General features: G+C 37.0%; 1 protein-coding gene across 3 annotated transcripts in view; it reads right to left on the minus strand.

Annotated features, from left to right (window-relative positions):
- The window catches only part of dyrk1b (dual-specificity tyrosine-(Y)-phosphorylation regulated kinase 1B), an 81853-nt gene extending 69736 nt beyond the window's left edge, over positions 1-12117 (minus strand). For 2 of the 3 annotated variants that reach the window (XM_005158216.5, XM_005158217.6), the window contains exon 1: positions 11401-12117. The gene's annotated coding sequence lies outside the window, so the exon portion shown is untranslated. The remainder of the gene's footprint in view (positions 1-11400) is intronic. The other variant, NM_001168265.1, reaches the window with a different exon arrangement.
- Positions 12118-14303: the final 2186 nt, after the last annotated feature.

The following is a 14303-nucleotide window of genomic DNA, read 5'->3' on the forward strand; positions in this document are numbered from 1 at the left end:
AGGGTGTACTCAATTATGCAGAGTACTGTATAAACATTTACATACAGTTGGAATAGCATGTGATGGCAAGATCAGTTTTTTTTTATTTTTTTTATTCAATCTGCATGTGTTTGCTGTTAAAACCCAATTAGAATACTCAATTCCCTGTGATTTTGTATTATAATTACCTATAATCTATTATAATTAAAAATGTGCATGATATTATAAATGGTCCATTTGTTCATGTATTTACTAACATGAACAATCTTTTACAGCATTTATCAATCCTAGTTCAACATTTACTAATGCATAATTAAAATCCAAAGTTCATAATGTGTTAACATTAGTTACTGCACTGAGAGTTACCATGAACTGGCAATAAATTACTTTGTTCTTATTAACTTAAAGATAAATAAATACTTTAATAAATCTGTTGTTCATGTAATGCTATTATTTTAAACTATTACCTTTTGGGTTTCCAGTCTTAAGGAGGATAATAATATCAATGTAAAAGTTTTAAGTTGCGAGTTGAGCACCACATATCTCATTAACAAATTCCATAACAACCAAAACAGAACAATACTAGAATAACATACCTTAAAGTCTATAAGAAATCAAAATGTGCACTGTTTATTTTGTTAGCACACCAGGGTTCAACGCTAAGGATTTTTCCTTCTGATTTCCTTCAGATTTCTACTTGCCCTGCCAATATTTTCACTGGCCCTACCAAAAAAAAAAAGTTAATAGCTATTTCTTAGCCACAAATAAAAAAAAAATGTGTCAAAATGTTTGTGAATCTAGAATTTGAATATTTAAAAAAATGTTATATATGTATAATGAGCAAACTTCAAAGTAGCAAAATGTGCAGGTATTTTATTGCAAAACAAAAGATGGCTGAACTGCCAAACTGACGGCAAACTGTACAAAACATCACTTCATATTTTTTTCATGGTGTACCCTTATAAATGTCTGCTTCCAAAAGTTAGACACAAATGTTTTCCTTTAGCATCGTCACTTGATGTTGCCGCCATGTTGCTGTCTCTTCGCTGTACTGGTTGTTACAAAAACTCTAACGTGCTCACAACACCCAATCAGATAAGTGGAACCGAGAGGGTAGCATTTGAAGGCTTAACAACACGAACTGTTTCTCAATTCTGACTGTATTTGCCGCGATTCATCATCGATTGCTCGTATGTCAGCTTATAGACAAACCAGCATTTTTTACAGTGTACTCTCCCTCATGTGGTTTCAAACCTTTAAGAGTTTCTTTCTTCTATTAAACACAAAAGAAGATATTTTAAAGAATGCTATTACCAATAAATTTTCGTCATGGTTTCCGCAACATTCATTCTTATATGGCGGGGCGCCACACCAAAATTCATCCCGCTACAGCTACATTACAGCTTCTTATTAATTCAAAACATGCATTCATTCTTGTTGATGTCGTTTTTAATAGCGGGTTATAATCGCACCAAAACGCATTAAAAGGTAAGTGAATTATAACAGCGCAAACTTTTCTGTAACCGTAGTAGGACTGTGCGCTACTTGTTTAACACTTTAAGGTGACGTGCTGACTGACTGACTGACAGGTGAGTAATGCGTGAGGCCAACAAACACGACGTAGCTTTCAGTTAAGATGAACACAGATCCCATAATTATACTTTATTTATAGATAAAGGTCTGTGATTCTACATACATAGTCTATCTTGTTGGAGTTTACTGCCGTTTCACTTTACTGCCGTTTTTTTTCTTATTTTTCATTATCTTATAACATTAACACATTTTTTTCTGTTTTATGTATTTTTTATTCTTATTTTTATAATTTTTATTTTTATTATTTCTATTCATTTTCTTCCACTGGTCTCTTTTATTCTTGTTTATGTAAAGCACTTTGAATTGCCACTGTGTATGAAATGTGCTATATAAATAAACTTGCCTTGCCTTGCCTTTACTCTAGGATGCATTCATACCGATCTGTAGGACTATTGGAGAAATTCCTAAATATTCCTAGCAAATCTAATAAATGCTGGAGACAAACTCACTACATAAACGCACTAAATCGCACTTCAGCAGTGTTTATTTAATAGCGCACAAGAAGATCTGCGCTTGAGCAGTGTGTTTGAGGGCGGGCAAGAAGTTTTGTGCAGGAACAGAGGAAATCAGCGAGCAAGCAGAGATTGGCATGCTTGTATAAACATGACATAAATGCGATCCCGATGTGAAATACTGCGCTCACCACATTACTCCAATTGTCATTGAAATAACGCCATGGGTAGTTGGTAGATTGCTGTAAAAGACCTTGCTCACAGCTGAAAAAAATCCTAGAGGAAACACTGTCCATAATAGGTTAAAAAAAAGTCACTACGGAAGTCAATGAGTGCCAGCTAACAGCATTTATCAAAATTTCTTCTTTTGTGTTTAACAGAAGAAAGAAACAGGTTTGGAACAAATGAAGGATGAGTAAATGACGGTGGATTTTTCATTTTTGGGTGAACGATCCCTTTAAGGGTTTGTATAGCTGTGTAGCACCTCGAATATAAAGATATCCAGTCAGTGATGTGCATTGCTCAAACTTACAGGGTTTCTGGTCTTACCTCAAACACTGACCAAGACTGCATCATGTAGAGGTGGAGACTAGACCAGAATGACTCACTCATACACACTACTGCTGCTGAGGGGTACCTCGGCCAGGCAGGCTACTCTTTGATATGTGCATGCAGTGGTCAAGACATTGCAGGGAATAAACATAAACATCCTCCTCACAATGAAGAGAAAGCATCTACATTATAATCTGTACCATACGTCAAATCAAGTTTTATCCGCACTAAGGCTGCAAGATATTGGAAAATTCTAACATTGCGATATTTTATTATTCTGTCATATATACTGCGATATGGACACCATTTCACCAGATGACTTGAATATCTCTATTTGGAAACGATTTATAATTTTAGATTGATTAATTGGGATGATTCTGTAGGTTAGTGCATCTGTGATTAATCTAACAAACAATCTACAAGAACACAATACAATAAAGAAAAAGATATAACAGGGTTTCTGCAGGTTTCACAAAGTCAAATTTAAGACATTTTAAGACCTTTCTAAGACCATTATTATATACTTATATAAAGTTAAATGCTAAGGATTTTTTTTAAGAACATGGTTGAGCCAAAGAAAAAGATTTTAACTTGCCTCATCGAAACTATTTTAATTTTAGTTAAATCATTTATTCATTCACTTTATTTTCAGCTTAGGCCCATTATTAATCAGGGGTTACCACAGTGGAATGAACTGCCAACTTATCCAGCATATGTTTTACACAGTGGATGCCCTTCCAGCTGCAACCCATCACTTAGAAAAAACCACACAACCCCATACACTACGGACAATTTAGCTCTCCCAATTCACCTATAGTGCATGTCTTTGAACTTGTGGGGGAAACTGGAGCACCCTGAAAAAAACCCACGCAAACATAGTGAGAACATGCAAACTCCACACAGAAACACTAACTGACCCTGCCGAGCTCAAACTAGTGATCTTCTTGCTGTGAGGCGATTGTACTACCCACTGCACCACCGTGCAGACCTTTTGTTATATCTTCACCATATATTTTAAATGTCAAAACAAGCAAAATCTTGTTATAATATTTACAAAGCTACAAAAAACTAAATGTATCCACTTAAAAGTTATTTTCAGAAAGATAATTACACCATATTGCAAATTGGTAGATAGAAAAAGTAAAAGTTTTATTGAGACTGGATTATTGGTCGGCATGATTGTGTAACTTTACATAAAGGAAATTTAGGACCTGTTTAAAATGGACCCATTTAAAGTTGACCTACAACACAAAAGTTCTTCTTCTTTTAAGGCCAAAAATTTTGTTCTTGAAATTTAAGACATTTTAAGACCCCCCGGACACCTTGTGCAATTTAAATAAAAAGTGTAGTTTTAAAATATAAAAACTTGGTGTTTTCCGAGTCTATAACTGTCGAGTAGTAAAAATTGCCACTGCAATTGTAGATAAAGCAAAAAGACAATGAAATGAAATCTATTTAATGAGAATTAAACAAATAGCATGTCAATAATGAAGATTGTTCCTATCCTTAAAATATAAAATGTCAGCTTTTGCCATCAAAAAGAAGATTTATGCAACCTTAAGTACAGAAAATGTGCCGTATGCCATTAGAATTTTAAATACTGGGTTTTAAGTAATGAATAGGGTTTTATTGAGTTTTTAATGTGACGATATTGAATGTAATTGTGTTGCCTGTTTTTGTGATAAGTGGGATGTGAATGCTGATATGGTTGTGTGGTGAAGCCAAAAATAAATTTCCACTTGTGGACAATAGGGATGCTATGATCAGGATTTTTCCAGCCAGTACAAAGTACCAATTCCTTGTAGTCGGCCGATATGGAGTACCGATTCTGATGCTCTAAGCATAAAAGCACATTTTCACTCCAAATATGAGACTTAAGTGCCTTACCTGATAGAATAATGAAAGATGTTTCATTTAATATCTTAAATGTGTCTTCTATAACCATTTTGTGTGGACATGTAATGATCAAAAGCAGCTTTAGAAAAAATAATAGATAAAAAAAAAATTGTAAGTAAAATCACCAGCAAAGCAATTTGGAAACATTGCAAAGGATGAAACATTAAATAATCATGTCTCAAGGAAGATTAGGGCACATATTTGATGCATAAAAATTTAAAATGCACCTATAAATCCAATACTTCTTACCAAAAGGAAATAAGCATATAAACCACTTTTATTTAAACATTTATCCCGATAAGTTGTATTATTAAATTTTCAAGTTAAAAATAATTTAAGTTTTTTTTTTTTTCTCTAATATTTCCAGCTGGTTTTAATGAACTTGCAATAAATACTGCTTGTAAACTTGTAAAAAAGCACTTTTGATCAGTTCATGAGATCGGCCAGATTTGTCGATCAAGTTATGAAGTGTGATTATTGGCCGATACCGATCTCTGGCTGATCGATCGGAGCATCCCTAGTGGACAATAAAGAAAGTAAAGTAACAGTATTCAGGTGCAGTAATTGAATAATTAAAACAATTGGTTATTAAAGTTACAAAAAGTACAATTTCTTATGACTGAATGTTTTTAAAATCTTTAAACAGTTAACAGGCCTCAAAATCACATACAAATGATAAATTATACAGCCTCAATATTGCATATCCTACGATTTGACTATTGGGAAATATTTTATTGCCATATCAATGCTGAAACGATATACTGTGCAGCCCTAATCCATACTGCAAGAAATTAAAAAAATAAAGTTGATCTAAATACAAGAGATGACTTCCATAGTAGCTACACCATCTGTGCTTTTAGAATCTAACTTTCCATCTCTCCTTACCACCATCAAAGTCACAAACACCTTGCAAAATTATCGCTACTACCCTCAACTGTACCTTCCATAATATCCACCAAGCCAGTTCAGGTTCTACAAAGCCACTGTGTGTGCTTTTCATTACCAATTTATGAGCCACTGGAAGCTGAAGGAAAACGACATTAAGAAGGGACAGGCAGCAACAGTTTATGGAAGGAGGATGGGAGGAAGCCATGAAGCCGGATAGGACACTGTAAACCAGAGGTCTGTTCTCATGTCCCTCTTTTTTTTTTTTTTTTTTACAGGCAGCAAACTTTACTTTTGCTATATGACTTGGTCAAAAATACCTGAATTAAACTGGGGGCTTGCAATGTGACTACGATCTGAAGGATTGGATCTGCAAAAAATCATCACTAATGTTTTAGCAAATGACACTATGAAAGATCCATTCAGCTCATGCTCACTGACAACTCACAGTAGGGCTGAGGGATTTGATAAAAACCTGATAAGATACGCATCACGATAAAGCAGCATTTCTGTCAATTTATCAATTAATAGTTATATATACCACATGTAAAGAACTATTTCATTTTCACATTTTAAAGTGTATATTCAAGGCGGCACGGTGGCTCAGTAGCAAGCACTGTCACCTCACACCAAAAAGTTTGCTGGTTCGAGTCCGGACTGGGCCAGTTGGCATTTCTGTGTGGAGTTTGCATGTTCTTCCTGTGTTGGCGTGGGTTTCCTCCAAGTGCTCTGGTCTCCCCCACAGTCCCAAGACATGTGGTACAGGTCAATTAAACTGAATTGGCTGTAGTGTATGGTTGTGTGTGAATGTGAGAGTTTCCCAGTACTCAGTTGCGATTGGAAGGGCATCCGCTGTGTAAAACATATGCTTGAATAGTTGGCGGTTCATTCCACTGCATTGACCCCTGAATAAATAAGGGACTAAGCCAAAAGAAAATGAATGAATGAATGAATAAAATATATATTTGGAAATTTACTTATTTATGTGATCATATTTCTTATTTTATTTAGACCTTCAGGGCACATGTTTCATTAATAATGTAGAAATCTAAAATAAATATTAATAAAATATTAAGCTTTTCAAATAACAAATGCTTACAGGTCCAACTTTACATAACGCAAAATAATATGCAAAATGTAAACATTGTTCTTTCATGATCGCAACCTTTCCATCCTGTTATCCCAGCCTGATCTCACGAGGAAATGTAACTATTTTACGTTTTGTCAGTTCATTGGCTAATTTGTACACGTTCAGTCGTACGATTAAAAAAAGGAGGCATGGCACCGAACCCCACTCATCACTAGGGGATAAGCAAAAATGTTTTTTTAATTGTATGAATGAGCTTGTAGAAAATTATACAAACTAGACCCTAAATCAAAAAGTTACGAATTGCTGTGAGATCATGTTGGTTATTCATGTTTCTGTCTGCATTGAAACTTGTTTATACTTCTGTGTCAAATGATCGATGTGACCTACGATGCCTGCCTTGCGGATAGTCGTGCATTTAAACTTCTGCGTGCTATTTGTGTTGCACTGCAATAACACTTCCGAAACGCTTGCTGGCAGTAGGTTATGTTTCTCTGTGTCGAGTTTCTTCGCAGGTGTTTTGTTTTTCTGAATGTAACAAGTAGCTAAAACTTGCTCATTCAGGGGCGGGAAATGGCAGACGTGCAACAACATTAATCATAAGGTAAAAACAAAACAGAAGTTTCCATCTGGAGCTCCTTCATAGGATTCGACACTAGTAAACAATTATCAGAGCTCAATCACAGAGCTTACCCTATAAGTATAAATCAGCCTTTACTGTTAAAAATATTTTTTGTCACACCATGAAATAATCGATGTAACAATATGAAACAATGACTGACTTTTTATCTTGCATATAGACCATTTTGATGAATGTAAACAAATACAAAGGTCCCAATGTATTTCCTATTTTACATTTTTAATTTCTATAGTTTGCGAGAATCCAAAGAGTCACATATTGATAAATAATGTTATGATAGCTGTTTTAACATTGAGTTATGATTGAACAGCTTCTTGTTACAGAAATAGTTTGATAACAAGCAGGAAATGTTCATGGGCCAATCACATGACCAAATTTAAATGGTCTATATCAGTGGTTCTCAAACTGTGGTACGTGTACCACTAGTGGTACACAGGCTTCCTTCTAGTGGTACGCAGAGGAATTGCTGAATAATTCAAGTAAAAAAAAATGAACACACTTTTAACTCTGACACATACAATAACACCAATGTGATCAGTAAATTGATTTTAATAGGCTAAAACTTTTAATTTTATTTTCAATTTTCTAATGTTTGTTTTGTATTCCATCATTAGAAGCTAGTCTCCTCCCCATATTTGTAACAGTTGTTGGGGGGTTATCCTGTATTTTTATGTCCCAATGTTGACAGGTATAGTTTAATCATTTGCTTTTGTGACACACAAAGCCTATAACTTGCAGTAAACAGATCTGATTTCTAAATTAAATATGTAAATCCAAATCATACATTTAAAGTTAATGTTTAGATTTCAAATACAAACAAATACGTTAAAAATATGTGCAACATCTATTACAAAACTTTTCAAAAACATTTTATATATGAATAAGATCACAAATATATTTATGAGGTCCGAGGCTGCTATATGTTTATACTTTAAGTACAGCAATTTTCTTTTTTTTTTTTTAAGACCATTTGTAATTAACTTTTAGAAGCACATTTTAATTTAAAGATTTTTTTTTACCTGTAAGCACAGGGCAGTGTTAATGTTCAAGCTATTTATTATGTTTAAAGTTGCTGACAATAATAAATATTCATAATAATAGAAATTAATCTGCCTCATTTCTGAATTGTCCAGAGCTTTAGCTGCTTAATTAGGCCTACTACACTACTGTATTTTAATACTGGTCGTTATGGTGGTACTTGGAGAGACTATTTTTTTCTGAGGTGGTACTTGGCGAAAAAAGTTTGAGAACCACTGCTCTATATGATATATATATATCATCCAATTACACAACTCAAACATACTTTAAAAAGTCTAGAATTGGCAAACCTGGCAGTTAACAAACGTGTACATTTTGCCATTTATATGACTGTCTAAAATCAAAACTATTTATTAAATATATATATATATATATATATATATATATATATATATATATATATATATATATATATATATATATATATATATATATATAATTTAATAGTAAATACGCCCCAAAATGACCTTTACTGAAAAATATGCAGGACACCGAACTGCCGGTACTCAAGACGTTGAATGAGTTTGCCGAAATGCTAGTAAATGGCTTTAACTACAATCCCTTACGAGACAAAGCAATTAATGTTTAAAATGGAGGCTGTAAACGTTGCTCCATTTCCCGATGCAATTTCCTTGCAAATGCCTCAATTTATTATGTAAATGAATTACATGGCTGTGGATCTCCTCAAATGAACTTGCTTTTGATTCAAGTCAATGAAAGACCTTGACCCTGATCACCATTTAGACAATGACAAACAATAAGTCGCGTTTATACTCTGAAATGTTAAGATGTGCACAACTTACACTATAATAGTCTGACCAATCTTAGGTGTCAATGCATACTGTTATCATCCACCAAGCCACATGTTGACCCCATTCACAAGCCATGCTTTTAGAGGAAAAGCTTGTTAGGAGCCACATCCAAATCGATGTGTTAGGCTATATGCCATCTGATGAGTGAAGGGATTTGTCCTGATAGAGTAAGGGCAAAGTCAGACAGGGACAGACGGACAGAAAGAGAGAGAGAAAAAAACTACCTTCAGACTCTAGCATTCATCATTTACACAGCAAGAAGAGTGCTTTCTAACATTTGGAAGAGCAAACAGTTTTAGCTGTTCATCAAAGAAGTCAGAGGCATACATAAACTTGCAGACACTATATAAAGTGTGTATTTGTCAGTGTATGTTTGCGCGTCCTCTCCTCCCAGAGCTATCAAATTTAGGAGGACGTTGCAAGATGAATGGGGAATACTGCCTCAGGTGGTCTCTGAAAAGACTAACAAGCTTGTGTCCATCCCTGTTTAGTTTGTCAGCTACAGGATATAAGAGATTTGACATTAACGGCTTACAATCCGGGCTAATATCAAATAGGAATTACTTGCTGAGCAACTTTAGTTATACAAAAGACATAATATTGTGGGTGTTTGAGGCAATTGTTCTGTTGCGTGCTAAATGTCTTATGTTCGTGTGCTTCTAAAGTTTAAAGGTTAAAGAGCAAGAGCTTCGCAAGATCTCACAAACACCTAATATAATGCGTTTGGCATCCCATAGAAGGATGCTTTTTATTAAATAAAGCAGCCCCACAGAGTTTACAGTCATTGCAAGATTTTGTACAAAGAAGTTAGTTAGTCTATTCACAGCCCCGTGTCACTCTGCCACGGACACCAAAAGACATCCAAAAACAGAGACTGCCACACATAAAAATAAAAGAGGCCTAAAATCAAAAAGAAACTAGAGGGCAGATTAATGCATGCTCAAAGCAGATGTGTGGCACTAAAATGCATGAAAACGAGAGATAAAGGAGACACTATTTTAAGATACAGGTGGCTCCAAAGTTGCAACTTAAAAGTACTGTGCATCTGAAAAGATGTCAATCTCATATATATATATATATATATATATATATATATATATATATATATATATATATATATATATATGTATATATATAACTGTAAGTGAGAAAATGGATAGCAGAAAGTAGTTCCAATAGGCTTAATCATAGTTTCACCTACAACCTAAATGATTCCACCCATTTTTGTTCTGAAATATAAAAAATCTACCTGGTCTTTAACCAAAGGTGGAATCCTATTTAACACATTCACAATATGCATGCTTAGACCATTCCCAAAGGTGACAGTGTCTAATGATGCAGTGAGAAGGCTGATCGAGATGGCAACATGCAAAAGAAGAACAGAAGCACAAAGTGTGTCCATTTTGAACCGGCATTGCTACTTCAGCACCACAGCAGAAGCCTTGCAGAAAACGCTATGGAGATGAGGGGTGTAGGCATAAGCCAGATTTATCCACACTCACTGGGCTAAATAGAGACCTGGGTGAATATGCCACATCCAAATGTATTCTAGAGGTGGACAGTAATAAGAATCGACCATATATCTTCACCTACAAGCAACATGCTCGTGCACGTATGAACATTAGGAAGAAAATTGTAACGTCACCCTCTTTATGGAGATGCCTGGAATAAAGTCGCGATTTAACTAGCAAAATGACCTAGGATGATCTTATGGTTTGTGAAACAGTAAATGTATTAACGAATGCACTGAAAACCAATACGATATCTGTCAGATTTCAGTAGCTTTCAGGCATTCTGTGCACAAGATTTGCATCCCATGCAACACCGCAGTTTTGCATTAATGTAATTGTGGCCGAACTAATGCTCTGTGATTTTACCCTCTTTTTTCCTTTTAAACAAGCATTAAATGACGACTGGGTGTCTAAAGCAAACGTGATGGGCTAACCTGACTCATCAATCTGAGTAATGAAAAGCGATAATCGAAAGATGCATTGAAGGTCTCATAATCGAACATGTTCATGGGTGCATGGCTGCAAAAACGCGATCCATGCAGTGGATTTGACCGATGCTTATTTTGCACATATATCACATAATAAGCGGTTTAGCGGCCGTAATGGTTGGGGAAAGATGTTGTGCATGGTTTTAATCATTGCAAATCACATCCACTGACAAGCAACCTGGCTGCCATGAGTTGAGCCGCTGCTCTCTGGATGGCACCGGGAGGATAACGTTTAAACACCTGCCCATGGTCTTTTGCATCTGACCCAGTTTACATGAAGTAACAAGCCGTATACACACACACATACACACAGATGTCCCCACTCCCTCCCCATTCCCCTGCCCAAAGCCCCGGCCTGTGTGCATCAGGCGTCTTCGGGAACACGGTGTCTTGCAGGAACCGGCTGGGAGCATCTCGTTTGAAAGACACGTTAACGGTACTAGTGAAGAAACCAACTGTAGTCTTACCTCAGCTTCGTGTCCAGCTTCCCGAAGCAGCCATTACCAGTATTCCTCCTCTACCGTCCGAACCTCCGCCACACAGGTACCGGGGCGGACCGAAAAACCGGCAAAACGACCCCCCTCCCCCCGAACCGCCACCCCTTCGGACGGGTTGCTGCGATCGTCTTCCGAAAAAGACGAACCGCGCACGCTGTAGTCTTGTAGAGGCTCTACAATCCCTCTTCAGCACATTTGTTTGTATTTTCTCAGTTTCCCAAAAGCACGGAGAAGCGAGGCGGCGGCGTCTTCAAAACCCCCGGCGCGGCCAACCGCCAGTCCGGTGAGCAGCAGTACATGCAACCGTGACAGCCGCCTCTTGGTGGTCCGCGATATTCCGCCTTATCGTGGTGTCTTCTGGAGCTCGTTCAGAAGCAGCTCGCGGTTAGTGCTGGTGCGGGTCTCGGCGGCTAGCGCTCAGGCTAACCGCGCTCACATCGCCCAGCAGCGGCAGTGTAGTAGCGGCGCGCTCGCGGTGCAGTTGCAGCAGCAGAGAGGGGGTGGAGGGGTGAGAAGAAGAGTGATTAAATGAAAAAAGGAAAAAGAAAGAAAAACGGATGAACTAAAAACTGGGGTTTCTTCGTCGCACCGCGATGTGCATTCGCCAGGGACCCCCCCCTCACTGCCCGTTAATCTCGGATCGGCTCCGCGGCTGCTTGTCGCTGGAGAGGGTCTGCACGGTAAAGCGCGTCCCCGCTACAAAGCGCGCTCGCTTCAGTGTGTGTGCAGTGTTCACAAAATGGCCGCCTAAACAAACCCGACAACGGGCTGCACCCAGCGGCTGTTAGCGTGATTTGCCTCGGCATTTGCTTGTGCAGGGGAGGAAAACGATGCGTTTACGGGAATAATAATTTAGAAAACGCGCAATGGAGTGGCTTTTTGGCCCGCTTCGAGCAATTATAAAGTGTTAAGTTCCTTGAAGCCAAGGCATATTGAACAATGCCGAGGCAATGTAGAGGTGAAGTAGCTTTACTTACAGAGCTAACGTTAACCGGAGACCACCATAAATGGTTATGACGATGACTAAGAAAACTTATCTTAATTTAGCACAATATCTGTCTTTTAGCACAACAGGTGGTGGGACTGCGAAAAGTTTTCTGATTAACATTTTTGGGTTTTACACGTGCATTACATGAGAAGAAGTCACATTTTAGTGTTCTGGCGCTCAAAGAATGGGATTTAACAGCAGAAGCGGGATAACACGTTGTAATGCTTTTAAACATGCCATATAACATTTCTCCTTAGCCAGAAAAATTAACGTTATATTAGTGAATATTGACACTGGAAAACAGTTGCTTAAAAATATCTGTTGCATAGTCACATCGTGCACGCGCCTAATCAGAATAGTGGGGGTACGCGCTCCTTGAGGAAGAGTTTATCGAAAAGGGGGTCGTGCAATGGATGTGGAGCTGATTGAGTTATCTAAGGTCTTTATACACATCCTCTTTCATCACTATTACATGAATTCCTTTGTTTCATACCGATGGCACCATTTAAAACGGTCTAAATGTGTCATGTGCCAACAGGATAAAAAGACAAGGTCACAAATATGACCAACTCCCCCACACAAGACATTCACCGCAAACATATTTACAGATCTGCATTGTTCATAACCTTTCTGTCGCATTGTAAGCGTCTCCTACGTCCGTAGGAGTTTTGTGGGAACGATTAGACCGTGCGCGAAATGGACCCTTATGTTTCCCCCCTCTACAATTTTAAACATGTTGGAGTCCCCCCGTAGTTTACCACAAAACAAAAAAGTATATGTATTAATAATATATGAATTAACCGAAGCGTCAGGTCAACCTAGGTTACTAAAATTTAAACATGCAGGAAGTTCGTCATCAAATTCAAGGTGAAAGTTCACAGCGCTACCTTTACCTCTGTCTTACATTCCGATCTTACGCCATCTAGTGGTTAAAGAAAGAAGTAGAGTCAGTTCATATCTTCAGTTGCACTGAAAACGATGTATAAAATAGTTCAATACATTTTTACTACTAATTTTACTAAAAATATTTACTATTAAAACATTTGGTTATAATACATGCATAAATTTCTATTTAATAAAAAAACGAAATTTTAAATGTTTTCTTTTTTTGCTTGTTTCTGAACCCATGATGAAAATCCTCTATTGTCAGCTGTTTGGTCAGAACTGTGTGTAGGTATATTGTGTCCACAGTCATATTGGGATGATAGAAACACAACAAGTCTCTTTCTTAAAATTTCCTGAGGTTAAAGTAGGATCCAAATCGTTCCCGTTATGAGGCCGACCGGAACGTGACATAGGAGTGCTGTTTTCCCCGCCCACCAAATTGATTGTCAGCCGCGTATTAACAGGCCTCTGTAGTAATGCGTATAATCATATCCACGAGACAGGACGTGCACAAAGCAGCTAAGATTAAAAGATCTGTTCAGTGCTCTGTGATCATTAATCATCATTAAATGTGATAAAGAATAAGTTTCACAAGTTTAAAAATTTTTAAAACAGTGTGTTTGTAATGAATTACAATGATTTTACCGTCTTTATCACCACAGCCGCATGTCAGTACAATTATAAAAGACGCTGCTTTAATCCCGGTTTGTGGACATAACTCAGGTTTATTTTGTACATTAACATAACAGATATTCATACAGCAGTAAATATTAATGTGTATCCTGTCACATTTATGTGCAAAAACAATAAAAGTTAAACGCAAGAGCTGTGTGTATGTGCGCGTAAACTTTGTAACGACGTTGTGTGTGACTCATCGTTGTAGATAGACAAATTAATTCCACAACAAATACAACAAATAATCATTGGGAAAGTTCCTACTGTAGCATTTCTCACAAACGTGACATGAGATCTGCTTCCTTCATGTTCATAAATGTGTAAT

This window comes from Danio rerio, chromosome 16, assembly GCF_049306965.1.
Source record: "Danio rerio strain Tuebingen ecotype United States chromosome 16, GRCz12tu, whole genome shotgun sequence".
NCBI lineage: Eukaryota > Metazoa > Chordata > Actinopteri > Cypriniformes > Danionidae > Danio > Danio rerio.